Source organism: Pantherophis guttatus, chromosome 1 (assembly GCF_059756535.1).
Source record: "Pantherophis guttatus breed Tessera chromosome 1, ASM5975653v1, whole genome shotgun sequence".
Classification (NCBI taxonomy): domain Eukaryota; kingdom Metazoa; phylum Chordata; class Lepidosauria; order Squamata; family Colubridae; genus Pantherophis; species Pantherophis guttatus.
The window spans coordinates 336,034,502-336,055,609 of record NC_142063.1 but is presented as its reverse complement, the minus strand read 5'-3'; the positions used below and the strand labels follow the sequence as shown (position 1 = coordinate 336,055,609).

The 21,108-nt window shown below is 44.5% G+C and overlaps 1 long non-coding RNA gene across 2 annotated transcripts in view; it reads right to left on the bottom strand.

The window, feature by feature from the left end:
* Positions 1–21,108, bottom strand: part of LOC148116988 (uncharacterized) — a 131,790-nt gene that overhangs the window by 73,329 nt on the left and 37,353 nt on the right. For both annotated transcript variants that reach the window (XR_015731624.1, XR_015731623.1), the window contains exon 3: positions 7,055–7,182. This is a non-coding gene — a long non-coding RNA (uncharacterized LOC148116988). The remainder of the gene's footprint in view (positions 1–7,054; positions 7,183–21,108) is intronic.

Sequence of the window (21,108 nt, the reverse complement as noted above, 5' to 3'; positions counted from 1 at the left end):
CAAGCACCACTTGTTCAAAGTTACTCTTAGTCAGGGGTGGGATTCAACCGGTTTGGACCAGTTCGGGCAAACTGGATGTTAATTTTAATCTGGTTCGCCGAACCGGTTGTTCCAAGAACTGGCTGACCCTGCCCACCCAGCCCCGTCCCTCCCAGGAGTCTCCACACAGCCCGTTTTGGATGCCAGGTAAGTGCAGGGCGTGCACGGAGCCTGGGAAGGGCAGAAAACAGGCCTACTGGAAGTACCGGAAGTCTGGAAACAGGCGCATTTCCAGCTTCCGGAGGGTCTTTGGTGCCTGGGGGAGGCCATTTTTACCTTTCTTGAGGCTCGAGGAAGGCCTCCAGAGCCTGGGGAAGGCAAAAACACACACACACACCGGCCGTGGTGCAGGAAGCTGAGTAGGCCACATCCCCATGGCCATGCCCACCCAGCAACCGGGCATCAAAACGGTTGCTGAAACTTTTGAATCCCACCCCTGCTCTTAGTCCTATTATAAAGAGGACCATCACTGGAATCTGGCCCTCTAAAAGTTCCTGCTTTTTAAATGAGGGAAAACCTCCTCTCCTAGAAGAATGAAATATTTTGAGAAATATTAAACAGGCAGAATATTGTATTTCCCTGGATGAGAAATGGAGAAATATGCTCTAGGAAAGCAGCTCCCACCTTTCTTAATAACTCCCAGTAGATATTTTTTTTGTCCATTAAGGAAGACTGGGCCATCCTACCTACAACACAAAAGCCCTTCGGGTCCAGGATGATGGGATTAAGACATGACCCTCCAGGACATAATAGGATCAACCCACCAGCAGCAGAGCTCACTACATTGCATAAGCTCCTACGGACATTGCATCACTCTGAGAAACTTCAACCAAACTTAACTCAGACAACCTATAGAGCCATCTATGACCCCTAAATAACCCCTACATGGCATCATGGGAGTCTGACAACAGCCAATAGAATACATGTTCTTGCACAGGAACAGGAAGCTCAAGTTCAAAGCCCAAGAGAAGGTATAAAAACCCCTCATTCTCAACTCCATGTGGTCAGCTACCCAGAACCCATGCCGTTCTGCTTCACCATTAAACCATTTTCCAATCAGACATGTTTCCAGTGCCTTTCTGGAACTGAACCAGATGGATATTTCTTCCAACATAATAATACTTGTGAATCTGACAAAGTGCTATTAGTCTCTGCCTGATTCTTAGTCTAGTTGTAAAATGAATTTTCCTATGCCAGGTTTCTCTGTTTCAAGTGTCTGGTGCTTTGTAAATTGCTTTGGGTTGGACTTTGAAGAAGCTGAATAGGAGGACTATTGACGTTTTTGAAGTTTGGGGTTGGAGAAGACTCCTGAATGCACTATGGAGAGCCAAGGAAATAAACCAATGACTCACTGAGCAAATCAACACAGAATTACCCCTTGAGGGATAAATGAGCAGGCTCAAATTATCCTATTTTGGAAACATTATGTCCAAAATATACTATATGGTCACTAGCAGCAAAGTGGATGGACTCCGTTACAGTGGTGATGAATGCACCGTTGGAAGACTATACACTCAGCAAATATTCTGGTACATGATGCTTGATTGTGTCTACTCGACTGTGTCATATGCTGTTCCTGCCTGCGTCTTACACCCTGACGTTTTGTGTTGGATTGTCTCTGAGATCTCTCTGTGTAGTCTGCATTTTGTATCAGTGGATCTAATGTGATAGACTCCTGTTTCCATGGATCTGGTGCTTAGTGCCTGTTATTGTGCTGCTATGCTCAGGCCTTAGACCAGCCCTTTGCAGCCATTGGTAGCATTTCCCAATGTCTGCCACCTCAGCAATTTGTCAGTGGTATATCCCAGGCAGGTTCTACATATATTGATGCCTTAGTTATGGTTTCCCTTTTCTTCACCTCCTCTCCTCTCCTCTCCCTCTCCCTCTCCCCTCCTCTTCTCTTCCTCTCCTCCTCTCCTCGCCCCTTCCCTCCCTCTGCTCTGCCTCTCCTCTGCTCTGCCTCTCCTCTGCTTCTCCTCTCCTCTCCTCTCCCCTCCCCTCCTTTTCCCTCCCTCTGCTCTGCCTCTCCTCTCCTCTCCTCTGCTCTGCCTCGCCTCTCCTCTCCTCCTCCCCTCTCCCCTCTTTTCCTCTCCCCTCCCCTCTCCTCCCTTTGCTCTGCCTCTCCTCTCCTCTGCCTCTCCTCTTCTCTGCTCTTCCTCTCCTTTCCCCTTCCCTCCCCTCCCTGTCCCTGTCCCTCTCCCCTCCTCTTCTCTTCCTCTCCTCTCCTCTCCCCTTCCCTCCCTCTGCTCTGCCTCTCCTCTGCCTCTCCTCTGCTTCTCCTCTCCTCTCCTCTCCTCTTTGTCTCCTCTTCCTCCCCTCTGCTCTTCCACTCCTCCTCTGCTCTCCTCTCCCCTCTTCTCCTCTCCCCTCCTTTCCCCTCCCTCTGCTCTGCCTCTCCTCTCCTCCTCTCCCCTCCCCTCCCCTCTCCTCCCTTTGCTCTGCCTCTCCTCTCCTCTCCTCTGCCTCTCCTCTCCTTTCCCCTTCCCTCTCCTCTCCTTTCCCTCTCCTCTGACTTTCCCTTTCCTTCCCTCTCCCCCTTCTTTCATATCCAGTTCTTTTTTTTTAAGCGGGGGGGGGGGGCAAAGAAAATGACCATTCTTCATTTAATTTCAGTGTGGATTACCTATTTTTAGGATGAACATTGGAACAAAACCTAAGAACAAAGCAAAAGCCATTGCACATTGCTAAACTGCTGTTACTGGCAATTAAGGACATTTTTTCTTAATGTGTTTGGAAAGGGGGGGAGGGGGGCGGGAAGCTGGCCTGTGAATTTTAAGTAGCAAAATGAAAACAAGCTGGTTGTTGCTAGGAAAACTCAGGTTTCCTTTGCCCCATTTTTTTTTTGACTTGCATTCCTATAACTCTGAAATCCTATTACAAGATCATTTTTTAAAATTAGTTCCAATAGTGCAGCATGCATATCTTGCTACAAGTTTCCAGCTACTTTCTGAAACAATAATAAAAATCTGAATATGAATGAGCCCAGAACCAAAAAAATCTTTTTTTGTTTGTTTGTTTGTTTAAAACTAGGCAGACTTCAGGTGCACAGAGTCTTGATGTTCCTGCAAATCTATATCATTTTATTTAAAAATATTTTAAAGTGACAGTCATTTGTGCTTTTTCCTGTTGGAAGAAATGTCCATCTGGATTCAGTTCCAAGTGGGGAGAAAGACAATGGAATCATGGAGACTGCTTGAAAAGATGGTTTAATGCTGGACAGGACCACGTGGTTTTGAGGTCCTGAACAAAAAAGGCACATGGGTGAGATAGATAGATAGATAGATAGATAGATAGATAGATAGATAGATAGATAGATAGATAGATAGATAGATAGATAGATGATAGATAGATAGATTTATACCCTCTGTTGGGCTTTGAATTTGAACTTGTGTTCTGATTGGTTGTCAGACTCTCATGGGGCCATGCAGGGGTACCTTTGTAGATTATCTGTGTCCCAGGCTTGGTTGAGCCTTGCTGGGTGATGATGTAATGAATGGGCTTTGGGCAATTCCTATTATGGCTCTGCTTGAAGGAGGTAGATCTTTGTTGTGTAGAATAGACTGGCCCAGGTCTTTTTCCCCTAATGCTTGTAATGTCCATAATTTTACTTCCCAGAAATTAAATCTAATGATCCTTGTCACAGTTGAGAATGGGAACTAGGATTACTGATGGGATCCAAGTTAAAGCAACTGTCCATATCTCCCAGAAAACACTTTTATGTCTTGATGTGGCATACTGGTATGTGAGAAAGACCTTGAAGGGTGGAAGAAATGCTGCCTAGGGAATGGTCAGATAAGCAAAGGCATACGCTCTCACAGAGTAGGACTACTCATAGTACCATCATTAAAACAATGTCGTCTAGTAGTTCCAAGGGAGAGAGCCTTCTCTGTGGGGGCACCTACTCTTTGGAACAAAATACCCCCTGGAATACAAATAATCCCAGATCTTTGCACTTTCCAACGTGCCCTGAAGACCTTTCTGTTTCAACAAGCAGGGCTAGCATAAACATCTAAATTCTATGCCAAGGTCTTAGCAGATACACCAAGTTGACTCAATTTATTATTTACTGTTTATTAAAAAAAAAAAAAAATGTATATGAAATCTTAATCTGTTCACCGCCCTGAGTCCTTCGGGAGAAGGGCGATATAGAAATTCAATCAATCAATCAATCAATCAATCAATCAATCAATCAATAAATAAATAAATATCCTGCAGCTGCATAATCGATGGAGAAAGATTCTCAGAAGGGACACTCCCTAACTTCACAGACTATAAAGGAGACAATGGGAGATTTGTACTTTCAGACTTGCAAGATTCTGTTAATATAGCCTTACAATAAAGTAGAATTAAATCATCTGGTCAAGGTTAGTTAGAACCACCTTGGTAAGATCATACTTGGAATATTGCATCCAGTTTTGGTCACCACAATATAAAAAAGATATTTAGACTCTAGAACAGGGGTGTCAAACTCAAGGCCTGTGGGACGGATACAGCCCATGGGGTGCTTAGATCTAGCCCGTAGGGCACCCTGGAAACAGCAAAGGACTGGCCTGTGGTGCCTTTGCCAGTGAAAGTGGAGCTCAGGAGGGGCCATGTGCAGCCCTCCCAGGCTCCGTTTTCAGCCGTGATGTCCTTCTGCGGCCCTCTGCCAGCGAAAATGGAACTCCATTTTCGCTGGTAGAGGGCTGCAGGAGGTCGTCACAGCTGAAAACGGAGCCTCGATGAATGACATCGAGCTGGCCATGCCCACCCTGGCCATGCTCATGCCAGCCACACCCTCCCCCGGCCTCCCGAGGTCAAACACAACCCTGATGTGGCCCTCAATGAAATCAAGTTTGACACCCCTGCTCTAGAAGGAGTGCAGAGAAGAGCAACAAAGATGATTAGGGGGCTGTAGGCTAAAAATACAAAGAACGGTTGCAGGAATTGGGTATGTCTAGTTCAGAGGTCTGCAACCTTAAATACTCAAAGAGCCATTTGGACCCGTTTCCCACAGAAAAGAAAACACCGGGAGCCACAAAACCCTTCCCGTGCCTGACTATTTCTTGAGCGGCCACAAAACTGGCATATGTAGCTGAATTAAACATTCTGTTTTCTTCTGAAACTTTTCTTTTCTTGGATTTATCCATGATTGGCCTACCGGGGGTTGAAAAGTTTGATAAATCGTGTGCTGCCGGGTGTCACACATCGGCAGTTGTGACACATAGTTTGAGTGACAGGGAGCCGCAGCAGAGGGGTGAAAGAGCCACATGTGGCTCCAGAGCTGCAGGTTGCTGACCCCTGGTCTAGTTTAATGAAAAGATGGACTAGGAGGGACATGATAGCAGTGTTACAACAGCTAGGGGGTTGCCACAAAGAAGTCAACCCATTCTTCAGAACACCTGAAGGCAGGACAAGAAGCCATGGATGGAAACTAAACAAGGAGAGAACCAACCTAGAACGAGGGAGGAATTTCCTGACTGAACAATTAATCAGTGTCTTGCATCCAGAAATCGTGGGTGCTCCCACACTGGAGATTTTTAAGAAGAGATTGGACAACCACCTGTCTGAAATAGTATAGGGTTTCCTGCTTGAGCAGAAGGTTTGACAAGAAGACATTTAAGGTCCCTTCTAACTCTGTTATTCTGTTATTTCCTGCTGATCTACCTGGGAAGGTTGATGTGATGAGACAGGAGCGTCCAGTAAAGTTAAAAGCCAATAAAATTTTGTTGGATTAAAGACAAACAAGACAAGAAACACAGCTGGACCAAAATTCATTATCACCGTCCCCTATTCCAGTGTAAGATGCTGGTCCTTGAGGAAGCAGAGAACAAAAGAAAAAGATGGATGAGTCTCATAATGGACTCTGTTAAACAGCATTACAAAGGACTTAAAGAGGGTTTTTCAATCCTAAAGTGCAGTTTATTTAATTTCTCATTTTCACCTTTTCCTCTTAATGATCAAATGCCAAGATGATATCCTTGTTTTGATACTAGAACATGCTGGAAGTTCAGACTGGACCTGAACAGACCAATGCTACTGACTTCTCCTCCGGTTGCTAAGGAAACTGAGTTCGTACGAATGGGCTAAACCCAGTACGATGCTTTTCACACTCAACCTTTGGAACAAATCCATAAAGCAGAAGTCTACAAAGGAGGAGGAGGAGGAGGAGAAAGAAAAACAAACATACAAACAAAATGATTACATCTCTAACAAGAAGAAGATGCATAAGAGCTTTGGCATCCTGGCTTCCATCAGGACTCCATTCCTCTGTATTTTCTGGGGGTTTTTTTCTTCAGTTTTTTTAATTTTTGTTTTAATAGAGTGCAGCATGGTTCAGTGGTCAAGAGACTGGATTCACACTGGAGAAACCCAGTTCAAGGCTATGCAATTTAGGCTCTAGAAAGTGTGTAGAAAAGAGCAACAAAGATGATAAGGAGGCTAAACCAGTGGTGGGTTCCTCTTGGTTTGGCCCGGTTCGGCCGAACCGGTAGCGGTGACGATATGACGTCACCGAACTGGTTCTCTTTGTTTGGGAGCTGGGCCTTCCCGCTCTCCTCTCCGCATTATTCTTACCTTTTATTTGGCCCCGCCCCCAATCTATTCACTGCCTCCCGAGTCCCAGCTGATCGGCTAGAAGGAAAAAAACTGTTTAAATTCTTGCCATGGGGCTTCAAAGGGCCGCCCTACAGCTGATCAGTGTTAAAAGGCAGTGTGGTGGTAGACCAGTGCTCTTGAAAAACAAATGGGTAGACTGGAGCCTCCAAAAACAAATGCGTAGACCGGTGCCTCCAAAAACAAATGAGTAGACCGGAACGCTCCAAGAACAAATGGGTAGACCGGTACAGCTCTGCAAGCAGTTAAAAGCCTGGTAGACCAGTACCTCTGCTAAATCCTAAAGAACTGTCACATGACCATCAAGCCACACCCACAAAATAAGCCATGCCCACAGAACCGTTAGTAAAAAAATTTAGAACCCACCTCTGGGCTAAACCATATAATGACTGGCAAAGGGAGATACAGTAGGTATGTTTACCGGTTCTCCTGAACCGTTCCAAACCGTCTGAATATCACCTCTGCTAATAAAATCAAGGCTTCTTCCAATACTTCCAATACTTGGAAGGCTGTCCCAGGAAGAGGGAGTCGATTTATTCTCCAAATCACCTGGACACAGGATAAGAAGCAATGGATGAAAGTTCATCAAGGAAGATCCAACCTAAAACAATTTCCTGAGCAATTTCCCAAGAACAATTAATCAATGGAACAATTTATTTCCTGGAATTGTGGGTGCTCCATCTCTGGAGGTTTTTGAAGAAATTATTGGACAAGCATTTGTCTGAGATGGAATAAGGTCTCCTGTTTGGAGACTAGGAGATGTCCAAGATCGCTTCCAGCCCTGTGATTCTATGACTTTGGGCCAGTGATGGATTTCAATTTTTTTCACTACTGGTTCTGTGGGCGTGGCTTGGTGGGCGTGGCAGGGGAAGGATACTACAAAAACTCCATTCCCACCCCACTCCTGGAAGAAGGATATTGCAAAATCTCCATTCCCACCCCACTGCTGGGGGAAGGATACTGCAAAATCTCCATTCCCACCCCGCTCCTGGAGGAAGGAGATTGCAAAATCTCCATTCCCACCCTGCTCCTGGCGGAAGGAGATTGCAAAATCTCCATTCCCACCCCACTCTGCGGTCAACCAGAGGTGATATTTGCCAGCTCTCTGAACTACTCAAAATTTCCGCTATCGGTTCTCCAGAACCTATCAGAACCTGCTGAATAGCACCCCTGCTTTGGGCCATTCATTTAGTCTCTCTCAGCTCGACCTCACAAGATTGTGGTTGTGGGAGAGATGTGTGCCAGTGGAGGAAAAATGGAAATACATCTGGTGAATTTAGTGACTGAGGAATCTGCCGCACATTTTAGTTTCAGGAAAGTTAGGATGGTGACCTATTCCTGAAACTGCTGATATTAACTGTTCCTGATCAGCCATGCCAAAGATCTACTGTACGTTCTGTACCTTGAGCAAGGAATTCAGTTTTGGTGGTCTACAATTCCCACACTCCCCACTCACCCACCCTTCCCATAATTATACAAATAGTCCTCGACTTACAACAGTTTATTTAGTGACAGTTCAAAGTTACAACGGCACTGAAAAAAGTGACTTAGGACCGTTTTTTCACAGTTACGACCTTTGAAGCATCCCCACAGCCACACAATCAACATTCAGGTGCTTGGCAACTGGTTCATATTTATGACCGTTGCTGTGTCCCGAAGTCACATGATCCCCTTTTGCAAACTTTGGACAAGCAAAATCAATAGGGAAGCGAGATTCACTTAACAACCCTGTTACTAACTTATCTGCTCTCATGATTCACTTAGTAACTATGGCAAGGAACGTCATAAAATGGAGCAAAACCTACTGAACGAATGTCTCGTTTGACAACAGAAATGTTGGGCTCCACGGTGGTCATAAATCGAGGACTACCAGTACAGTGTATAGTTGACTTAATAATTGTATTGTAGAGCTGAATAATTGTATAGCTAAGTCTGTAGAGATTCTCAGTCATCCTGGTCATGGTTGTCCTAAAGGAGAATCTCTACAGACTTTTAGCTATACAATTTGGGATGAAAAGCCTTTGAATGGTGTGGGAGTAGGAATGGATTTCCAGAAGAAAAATTGCAGACTACAGGAACCAGGAGCACTACTCAGGGGACCCCAAGGACACAGATCAGAGGTAGGTTTCAGCAGGTTCTGACCAGTTCTGGAGAACCAGTAGCAGAAATTTTGAGTAGTTCAGAGAAGCGGTAAATACCACCTCTGACTGGCCCCACCCCCATCTATTCTCTGCCTCCCGAGTCCCAGCTGATCGGGAGGAAATGGGGATTTTGCAGTAACCTTTCCCTGGAGTGAGGTGGGAATGGAGATTTTACAGTATCCTTCCCCTGCCATGCCCACCAAGCCACGCCCACCAAGCCATGCCATGCCCACCAAGCCCACGCCCACAGAACCAGTAGTAAAAAAAAATGAATCCCACAACTGACACAGATCAACCTCCAAGTGGCCTCAACGACTCTCTAAAAGGATGCAAATGACCAGCTGTCTGCAAGGAATATAAATCCTTCCATTCCCCACTATCCTGTCAGAGCTGAAGAAGCTTCTTGGATGAGAAGTGAAACGTCTTCAAAGAAAAAAAACAAGAAAGTCCAGTTGCCTCCTGAAAAAGCACCTTTGGGACAACCATGACCTGGATGAATGAGAATCTCTACAGACTTTAAACAATTTGGAGATGTCACGTATGCATAGTGACATTGAATGCGGAATTCTCTGAGTCTGGCATGTATTTTAGGCTACCTGGAAGGACACCGATCCTCATATCTGTAGAACAGCACGTGGCAAGAATCTTGCTGTAATCAGAGCTGCAAAGGGGCATATTTCAATTCGTTCTGTGCTCCATTATTTTTCTTAAGCTTCCGTCAACTTCGTTCTATTTTTGCATCCATCTAAATTTTTTCTGAAGTTCATATAAAATTCACAGGCGTTTCCATTTACCTCTCTTCTGTGATATATGCCTTTTTTTTTGACGGTGTCCTTTCCTTAAAGACCTGCGCTTTGGAAAATATGTCATCGGTAATATGATAGAGTTTTGTTCGTTTTCTCGGGACTCGTCGGCAGAATTTTATGCACACTTTGATCTCTGATGCACAGCTTTGTATGACTTTTTTTTGACAAGCCTGCACTAAGGGAAGGGCATTTACTGCCCTTGAAGTACTTCTGAACTATAGAGGTCTTTTTTGGTTAACTGTCAGCAATGCTGGTTGGACGGATTAAAAAATGAAGCCCAGAAAAATCTACATGGTTGTCCGTTTCAGCCCCTGAGATTGATCTCAAAGACAGATCATTAAAGTTGGAAGAGGCCATTTAGCCAACACATCTAATTCCTGCTTAGGGTATGAATCTGAATTAAAGCATCCCAGATGGATGGCTGACTGTCTTCCAATGAACACATCCAATGAAAGGGCCCCATCATCGCCCTTCTAGATCAGGGGCCTCCAAAGTTGACAACTTTAAGACTTTAAACATGGCTGACTGAGGAATTCTGGGAGTTGAAGTCCACAAAGTCTACAAATTGCCAAGCTTGGAGATCCCTGATCTGGATTATTGGCTCCGCTGTCAACTGAAAGGGTTTTTTTTTTTTATGCTTCATATGGATCTTGCCTTCCTGTCTTCTCAAAAATTGCCTATTTTACTTTATTCCCTATTTCATGCACTCTGAGCGTGATCTTCTTCTTGAGGCTTGCAAGAGCTTCCATTGCTGGAGGCTAGTCTAATATTTATTTCCTTATTAAATTTATATGCCACCTGTCTCATTGTCCAATGTGTCTCTGGGCAGTTTACAATGGCATAAAGGCATACCGGTAATTATTGTTGGAAGAAATACCCTTCTGGGTTCAGTTCTTGGAACTGAATCAGATGGATATTTCTTCCAACAATGTCTTCAAGGAAAAACAAAGTCTAGTTGCCTTTGGGATGTTTGGGCTACCCTCTGAAACATGGTACCCAGTGGTGGGATTCAGCCGGTTCGGGCAAACCAGTTGTTAAATTGCTGGTTGGCTCCAGCCCTCCCTGCCCCGCCTCTCCCAAAAGTCCCCACCCCATTTTTGCTCCCAGGTAAGCGCAGGGAGGCCTATTAGGCCCAAAAAGGGATGGGGCTGGGTGCCCCCCCGGGGGGGCACCCACTGTGGCCCATTTTTGCTCCCAGGTGGGTGCAAGAGGCCAAGTCCTGCCTGTCACACCCCCTGGCCAAGCCCACCATAGCCACGCCCACCCAGCTGGTCATTAGGGCAGAAAACCAGTTGTTAAATTATTTTAATCCCACCACTGATTCTGCCCCCTGAAGACTTGGCTCTGCCAGTTGACCTGGAGCCCCAATAGGGGTACCACATACTGGAGATGGCTGACGGATTAAGACAAGGCCTCACCTCCCTCCCTGCACATTTTGCTCCTTCCTCCCCATCTTTTTAATTGTAAATTATTATGGTTCATCACAACCAGATATTCAGATTAGATTTGGCATTTTTATCCACCTATCAAGTCCTTCCCAAGGGCCTGAGATAGGCAGATGTGGAGGTTTTGGTGTTTCTTTATTATTTCAATATTTTATTGGCTTTTAATATTATAAACTGCCCAGAGTTGCCTGTAGGTGAGATGGGGAGCAAACAAGTCTAACACATAAGTATAATTAAATTTGACAACAAATAGAATAGAATAGAATAGAATAGAATAGAATAGAATAGAATAGAATAGAATAGAACAGAACAGAACAGAACAGAACAGAACAGAATTCTTTATTGGCCAAGTGTGATTGGACACACAAGGAATTTGTCTTGGTGCATACGCTATCAGTGTACATAAAAGAAAAGATACATTCGTCAAGAATCATAAGGTACAACACTTAATGATAGTCATAGGGAACATATAAGCAATCAAATCATATTAGGAAACAGTCAATATAAATCTTAAGAATACCAGCAACAAGGTTACAGTCATACAGTCATAAGTGGGAGGAGATGGGTGATAGGAACATTGAGAAGATTAATAGTAAATTAAATAAATGTTTGCCATTCAGAAATACTACAAGAGCTGCACAGTTCACATGATAGAGGATTCTGCAACATTGGTCTGAGAGACTTAGCAAAACAATGCTGGCTTGTTTACTTCCATGCTTGCTTGCCTAGCAATAAGGCAGAACACTAGAGTTGATGCCGCGGGAGCATCAGAATTATCAAGCAATCTTCTAGTCCTCATGTTCTTAGTGTTATTTTTCTGCCTCTCCCACAGGCAAGTGCCGCCTTAATGAAAGTAGCTGCTTGGTAGGGCAAAATGTGATTTGCACTCTCAAAAGAACATTATCCTGGGGACTTCCAGTCAATTTATTTTCCATGCCTAAGAAGTGAACTGAATGACGGGCCAATTTTCTACAAGAATATTGTATAATTCAAATTACTCTGGGAATGTAAAATACATTTCAGACCCGCTGAATGACTTTAGATAAATGTTAAGACTTTCCATACATTTATTTCCATTCCTACTCACTGCAGCAATACTTGAGGGGCTGCCACAGAGAGGAAGGGGGTCAAGCTCTTTTCCAAAGCACCTGAAGGCCAGACATAATGGATGGAATAATGGATGGAAACTGACCAAGGAGAGATTCCACCTGGAAATGAGAAGGAACTTTCTGACAGTGAGAACAATCAACCAATGGAACAGAAGTTGCCTTCGGAAGTTGTGGGAGCTTCATCACTTGAGACTTTCAAGTAAATATTGGACTGCCATTTGTCAGAAATGGTGTAGGGTCTCCTGCTTGGGGGGGGGGTTGGACTAGATGACCTGTAAGGTCCTGTAAGAAGAAATATCCTTTTGGGTTCAGCTCCAAGTGGGGAAAAAGACACTGGAAACATGGAGACTGCTTGGAAAGATGGTTTAATGGTGGACAGGATCACATGGTTTGAGTTCCTGAACAGAAAAGGGCGGAGATGCTGCGAGTTCCCAGGTTTTATGCCCTCTCTGGCTTTGAACTTCCTGGAGCCCAGAAAGAGTATTCTGATTGGTTGTCAGACTCCCAGGGGGTGGGGGTTTTAGCTAGCCTTGCTGGCTGATGTAATCTTCCCAGGTGCCATGTGGGGAGTTTCTGTTGCTAGATGGGTCCTATTGTGTTGCAGATGATGGTCCATTGACAAAGATTGAGTTTCTGCCTCTGGCCCATTGACAAAGGGTGGGGGCAGGAAGATGGGAGCTGCTTCGTCTTTAAAACATGCTTCTCCATTTCTCATCCAGGGAAACATAATATTCTGCCTTTTTAATATTTCCCAAAATATTTCATTCTTCTAGGAAAGGGGTGGGTGCTAACTTCCTACAGTCCCTTCCAACTCTGTTAATCTGTTAAAGTGTGAAACACAGCTAGTCCTCGGTTGTTAACAATGGATGGAAACTAATCAAGGAGAGAATCAACCTGGAATTAAGGAGAAACATCTTAACAATGAGGACAATTAACCAGTGGAACAGCTTGCCTCCAGAAATTGTGGGCGCTCCATCACTGGAGGTTTTTAAGAAGAGACTGGACAGCCACTTGTCTGAAATGGTATAGGCCTGTGATGGCAAACCTATGGCACAAGTGCCACAGGTGGCACGCAGCGCCCCTCTGTGAGTACGGGAGCTGTCGCCCCAGTATAGCTCCGCTGCGCATGTGCGCACGCCTCCCGCCATCCAGCTGGTCATTGGGTCTCTGCCATGCATGCGCAGGGGCTGGGGCACATATGGCGGCGTGCGCGCAGGCACAGGGGTGGGGGGCAAGTGCGGGGGGCCGTGCGTGCATTGCATTTGGTGCTTTGGGTGTACACGCGCGCCTTCACATGTACAAGCGCTTCGGGACTCGGTCTGGAAAAGATTAGCCATCACTGGTATAGATTTTTCTGCCTGAGCAGAGGGTTGGACTAGAAGATTTACAAGGTCCCTTCCAATTCTATTTTATTCTGTTCTATTCTGTTCTATTCTCTTTTTCCTTTCTCTTCTATCTCTGCCTTATTAAGAAGCATGTTCATCATAGCACACATTTTTTTTTTTAAAAAAAATCCTCTCTCTTTCTAAATTAAGGGAGAAGCAGGCTAATGAGAATGGGGTTTGGTAGATTCTCAGTAACGAGCAACTTATGTCAAGATAACTGGCAAGAGAAATATTTCATAGACCTGAAAGTATTGAAAAAGTCCATTTAGGCCACAAACTCTGGCTCCTTGCTTGATTCAGGGATCCAAATTAAATTCATCCAGCCTTGGCTTGGATAAATCCGGTGCAAGGAAGCTTATCATCTCTTTCAGTAATTGCTTTGGTTGTTGTTACTGTTAGGATGTGTTTCCTCAACCTTCGACTGGAATCTGCCCTCCTGGAAATAAAATGCAATTTGTCTTCAGGGTCTGGACACACAATGCACATTTCAGTGAGAAGGCATCAAAGACTCTGACACAGCCTCCTAAAAGAGGAAAACCGGTACAACTTTCACACAGGTCGACACCAACCACCCCAGGGGTGGGGTTCAAAAATTTTAGCAAGGGATTCTCTGCCCAGTTGCTGGGTGAGCGTGGCCATGGTGGGTGTGGCCTAGTTGGCCTCCGGCACCTTCTTCGAGCTTCCGGGAGAGCGAAAACAGTCTCCCCAGGCTCCGGAGGCCCTCTGGGGGCTGGAAACGGGCCCATTTCTGGCCTTCCCGAACTTCCAGTAGGCCTGTTTTTTGCCCTCCCAGAGCCTCCACGTGCACCCTGCACTTACCTGCATTTAAAATGGGCCACGTGGGGACTCCTGGGACGGGCGGGAGGGGCGGGGCCATCCAGGAGTGGGATTTGGGGATTCTCTGAACTGCACAGAATCTTAGTTAGAGGTTCTCCCAAACCCCTGCGAACCCCCAGCATGTTGTGGCCCACCAATGGCCTGCACGGATGGTGGCTGATCCCGACGATGAGGAGGCTGGTGTGGGGTCCCGCCAGCAGCCTGCGCAGCCGGCGCTCGTGTCGGACAGCGAGGAGGCTGAAGAGGATGTGGTGCCAGAGGCAGAGACTCAGCCAGGGCCTTCAGAACCTCCAGAGGCTCCTGTAAGTGAAGAGGATGAAGAAGAGGAGCCTCTCCTCAATGCTCGAGCACGCAGGGCTGCCAAAAGGCAGGAGTGGCTACTCAGGAGGAGGAGGTCTCCTCGAGAGTACGGCTTGAGGATAATTGGCCACTCCCTTAGCCTATTTAAGTCACATGCCATTAATAAGTTTCTTACTAGAAACAACTTGTATTATTATCAGAGTATTTTGGTTTATCATATCTTGTTTTCTGGGCTGGTTGCCAACCTTTGCCGGACTTTGGTTTATTCTTGCTACTTAATAAATTTGATAAGGACCGTTGGTGTGTGTCAATATCCTCAGAAATCTGGAGCTGGGGCAGAACACAGCAGCCCATCCCTGAACCACCTGCATTCTCAGCAATGGCCAGGCTGACTGGGGAATTGTGGGGATTGAAACGCCCACAGTGGAAGAATGGATGGTGAGGATGATGGAGTTGGCAGAGATGGTGAAATGGTTCTAATTAAAGAGAATTTATCTAGTTGTTGTTTTTTTCCTGATAGAATATTTGTAGCTCAGGGTTAAACTGAGGAGTCCTTGGTGCTGTCTGAGTTTGGTAGTTTTCTTGCAGATGTTTCATTACCAAACTAGTTAACTTCATCAGTTCCCAACAACAACCCTGATGATGTTACCTAGTTTGGTATGAAACGTCTGCAAGAAAACCTCCAAGCTTAGAAAGCATCAAGGACCCGCTGGGTTTTATTTCCATTTGGAAATTACTTCTGTATTTCCCCAAAGGTGCTTTTTCAAGAGGCAACTGGACTTTCTGGTTTCTTTTTCCTTTTTGAAGACGTTTCACTTCTCATTCAGGAAGCTTCTTCAGCTCAGAGTTGAATACCCAGAGCTGAAGAAGCTTCTTGGATGAGAAGCGAAACATCTTCAAAGAAAAATGGTAAATCTCACCACCTGTATTCGTCCTCTGCCTTGGGTGAAGACACCTGGGCTAGGCAGAAAAACAGCCCAATCTGGCATAAGGCAACTTCCACTATCCAGAGGAAGACCAATGAGCAAAACCTTTCGAATTCTGTCTGACTTCAAAAGGCAGGACAGATAGTCCTTGTTTAACAACCACAGTTGAAACCTAAATTTACGTTGCTAAATGAAACAATTGTTAAGTAAATTTTGCCCCATTTTACGACCTTTCTTGCCACAGTTGCTGGTGAATCACTGCAGTTGTTATGTTAGTAACAAGGTTGTTAAGCGAATCTGGTTTCCCCATTGACTTTGTTTGACAGAGGGTCGTAAAAGGGGATTGCATCAGTGATGGGTTTCTACCAGTTTGGTCCGGTTTGGGCGAACTGGTAGCGGTGGCGGTGGGAGGCTCCGCCCATCCGCCCGGACATCATCACGGATGCTCTGCGCATGTGTGCGCAGAAGTGCCACACATGCACACTCACAGTTCCAAACCGGTAATAAATGTAAGTGAAACCCACTACTGGATTGCATGACCCCGGGTTGCTGCAACCGTCATAAATATGAGTCAGTTGTTGAGCATCTAAATTTTGATGACATGACCATGGGATACTGCAATGATCATAAGTGTGAAAAATGGTCATAAGTCACTTTTTCCAGCGCCATTGTAACTTTGAACAGTCAGTAAATACCTTATTTTTCAGAGTATAAGACACATCTTTCCCCCCCCTAAAACGGGGTGAAAATTTAGGTGCGTCTTATCCACCGAATGTAGCCCCGCCCACCCACTGGCCCCCACCCTTTGCCCTCTGCCTCCCAGCAGTTTACCTCCTTGCAGCAAGCAGCAAGAGGAAACAGCTCGTTCAGCACAGCCTAATTTGACTTGATTTGATCGGCCTCCCGACTCTCAGCAGTTTTGCTCTCAGCTGTTTTGAGCGGGCCTCTGCTGCTTGCTGCAAGGAAGTAAATTTCTGGGAGCAGATTTTTTTTTCTTGTGCTAATCAAGCTATGCTGAAAACGAAAATGAAAGTAAAGCAGGCTGTTTGTTGTTTGCTGCAACGAGGCAAAATTGCTGGGAGGCAGAGACAGATTTCTTTTTCTTGTTTTCCTCACCAAAAAAGGTAGGTGCATCTTATAGTCTGGAGCGTCTTATATTCCGAAAAATACAGTAAATTGTTGTAAGACTACCTATAGCTGGGCATGACAAAAGCAATTGACTTAGGCTGAAGAATATTTAATTAACTACAATATTGCTAAGACTGGCTACTGAAAAGCTAGATTGTCCTTGTCTGATCAGTAAAAGGAAGCGAGACATACACAATATTTTTAAAGACAAATTAGGGTGGCGAGCACTCCAGACAATGACAAGGGGAAAAGTTTAAGGCTTGCATTTAGATAAATTGCTCGGAAAATCTGATCCACCGACTCTTTTCAAATATGATTATACAAACATAATTTGCATAAATATGATAATTAAAATTCTGCCTGCAGCACACTGCTTAACGAAAAAGGAAGCGGCCAGAAAATGGTATCAAATAATCAGGGGAGAAATGTTTAAAATGTCAATATGCGAAGTTCTCGGCTCTCTGTTAAATAAGTAATTCATTGCAAATGTTATCAGAGGGAGAGGAAATTAAGTTTGATATAGAAGACCTAATATTTGATGGTCTGATTGGTTTTTTTTAATGACTTATCATTTCTTTCAGTCCAACACTTTTTATTATTCTTGCTTTCAAGATCAGTTTAGTGGAAACTGAATTGGGGTCCTGAGTTTGCTTCAAGCAGCTTCTTCTTCAACTTCAGTGTTACAGCCTATGTGGATGTTGTAATTCATATCACATGATGTAGGCAGGGGTGAAATGTAAAATTTGTTACTACCGGTTCTGTGGGCATGGCTTGGTGTGTGAGGGGTAATGTGACTGGGTGGGCGTGGCCAACTTTTTTTTTTTTTTAACTTTTCAAAGCATTTTTTCTAATGCTTTGAAAAGCCTCTGCCAATCAGGCCACTCAGCTGGGATCGTCAGAGAGGCTTTTTAAAAAATACCTCTCTGATGACCCCAGCTGAGTTGCCTGATTGGCAGAGAGGTATTTTTTAAAAAGTCTCTCTGACGATCCCAGCTGAGTTACCTGACCACAGAGAGGTAAATACCTCTCTGCTGATCAGGCCACTCAGCTGGGATTGTCAGAGACTTTTCAAAGCATTTTTTTACCATCTCTTCAGCCAAGAGGTTGCAGAAAAAAATGCTTTGAAAAGCCTCTGACGATCCCAACTGAGCCGCATGATCATCAGAGGCTTTTTAAAAAACTTTTAAAACCATTTTTTCGTCGGAAGAGGTTGTAGAAAAATGCTTTTAAAAGTAAAAAAAAAAAAGCCTCTGATGATTGTGCAGCTCAGCTGGGCATGGGGTGGGGCGGGCGCGTGCATGGATTTTTGCTACCGGTTCTCCGAACCACCTGCCGCCATCGCTACCGGATCGGGCAATCCGGTCCGAACCGGGAGCATTTCACCCCTGGATTTAGGGTCTCCTGCTTGATCAGGGGGTTGGACTAGAAGACCTCCAAGGTCCCCACTGATACTCTTATTCTGTACAGGTAGCCTTTGACTTACAATCACAATTAAGCCCATAGTTTTTGTTGCTAAATGAGAAAGTTCTTAAGTGAATTTTGCCCCATTTTACAACCTTTCTTGCCACCGTTGTTAAGTGAATTCCTGCAGTTGTTAAATTATTAACACAGTTGTTCAGTTAGTAATATGGTTGTTAAGTGAATCTTGGCTTTCCCATTGACTTGGCTTGTCAGAAGGCTGCGAAAAGTGATCACATGACCCTGGGACACTGCAACTATTCATTTGCAGTGGATCATAAATATGATTCAGTTGTCAAGCATCCAAATTCTGATCATGTGATCATGGGGATATCCTAAGCAGTGGTGGGAGTCTGCCAGTTTAACAACCAGTTCGGTGAGCGCGCGCTTCATCCTGAAAATCGAGCATTTAGAAGCTCAGCTGCTTACCTTCCAAGTCAGCAACAGTAGGTAGAACAGTGAGGGTGAGGGAAATCAGCTGTGCTGTGCGATTGAGATGAGCTAGAAAGCAGGAAATAAAGGACAGGATAGGGTGGGGGCGGGTTGGCCGGGCCAGCTGATTGTCGGAGCTACAGGTTCATCCAAACTGGTCCGAACTGGCTGAATACCACCTCTGATCATAAGTGTGAAAAATGATCATAGATCACTTTTTTTCAGGGATATTGTAACTTTGAACAGTCTCTAAATGAACTGTTGTAAGCCAAGGACTACTTGTCTAATTATGGGAAGGGTGGGTGAGTGGGGACTCTGGAAATTGTAGACCACCAGAATCGAATTCCTTGCTCAACATATAAAACGTACAGTAGATCTTCGCAACTCACTAAATGAGCTGTCATAAGTCAAGGACTACCTGCAATCTTTATTCTGTATTCTAAGCTCAAAATGCAAAGCTCAAATGCAATCTGCGTTGTTTATGTGAGTCATTCCAAGATGCACACAAGAGCATCTCTGCCTTCCCCCAAAGAACGTTCTGTTGGCACTTGTGTACAAATTTGCAATGGGGAGAAACATCTGGGCAGGAAGAAGCCTGACAATGTACATTCCCTCTGTGGGTGGAAGCAAAGAGGGGGAAAGTTTTTCACGGGTAAAAAAAAAATCCTTTTCAAGAAAATATGGAGCTGAGGTGCTGCAGTACAGCACTCTAACCACTGCGCCGAGGTGGCGCAGTGGTTAGAGTGCTGTACTGCAGCTACTTCAGCTGACTGCTAGTTCAGCAGATCAGCAGATCAAATCTCACTGGCTCAAGGTTGACTCAGCCTTCCATCCTTCCGAAGTGGGTAAAATGAGGACCCAGATTGTTGGGGGCAATATGCTATTTAGTATACTGTCGATTGTTGTAAGCCGCCCAGAGTCCTCGGAGAGTGGGCAGCATAGAAATATGATTAAATAATAATAATAATAACAATAATAATAATAATAATAATAATAATAATAATAATAATAATAATAATAATAAAGCAAATGAAGGAAGTTCTTTTTTTCCCCTTGCTTTATAGCCCAGTCAAAATAGCAATAGCAATAGCACTTAGACTTATATACTGCTTCACAGTGATTTACAGCCCTCTCTAAGCAGTTTACAGTCAGCATATTGCCTACAACAATCTGGGTCCTCATTTTACCCATGGGAGGATGGAAGGCTGAGTCAACCTTGAGGATCCAACTCCTGGCAGTGGGCAGAGTCAGCTTGCAATTCTAACAACTGTGCCACAAGGGCTCCTCTTGTAATGCAATCACTTTTCAAAAAATGTTTCTTAAATTATGTTTTCTTTACTTATCTGCCTCTAAAATTATTTTTAAAAGCATTGATTGATTGATTGATTGATTGATTGATTGATTGATTGATTGTGGCTTACAAGGATAAAAGCCCAACACAAGATCAATAAAAGAGCAATAACCCCTTCCAGCACAGCAACAACTGTGCTAGAAATAGGAATTCCAGTGGCTTCACACTTGTTGGATGTTAGCAATAACAATAATATTTATATACCACTTCACAGTGGTTTACAGCCCTCTCTAAGTGGTTTACAGAGTCAGGCTATTGCCCCCAACAATCTGGTTCCTCATTTTATCCACCTCCGAAGGATGGAAGGCTGAGTCAACCTTGAGCCGGTCAGAATCGAACTACTGGCAGTCGGCAGAATTAGCCTGCAATACTGCATTCTAACCACTGTGCCACCACGGCTCTTAAAGTTGAACTGTTGAACGTGAACTGTAAAGGAATGAACTTGAGCAACATTTCCCAGGGTTGGTAGCTTTTAGTTGCATGGACTACAGCTTCCAAAATTCCCCTGCCAAACATGAGAATTCTAGAAACCAAGAAAAGCCAAGTCCACTTGCTTTTGGGACAGACTGGGTAATATTGGATTAAGTAATTTATGTAGTATGATGTTGGAGGGTGGGGGGGGGGAAATTCTGTCTAGGAAACAATCAGATAAAAGAGGTGTAGCCTGTAGGTACATAATGGATGGAGAAACAGGCTCAGAAGGGACCCTCCCAAGTTTCATGGACAGTAAAGGAGACGGGGCGGGAGGAGGATTATACTTTGCAGATTTGCAAAATTCTGTCAATGTAGCTTCATGGTAGAGTAGAATTAGCTCATCTAGTTGTGATTCCCATCTGGTTTACTCCACAAAGCTGACAGTAATTGCCTAGGCTCTTGCATTGTTTACAATTAAGTAAGCAATCTCTCTTTGGGGACTTCCACCCATTCCAAATAATCACCTTCCTCCCAATTTTTGCAGAGGACAAAGGTTCTTACGGGAATGGCAGGGAAATTTGTCTCCCTTTTCCTCCATGAAGTATATTTTTTTATTGCATTTGTAACAATAGAATAGAATAACAGAGTTGGAAGGGACCCTGGAGATCTTCTAGTCCAAGCACCTGGTTAGGCAGGAAACCCTACACCACTTCACACAAATGGTTATCCAATCTTTTCTTAAA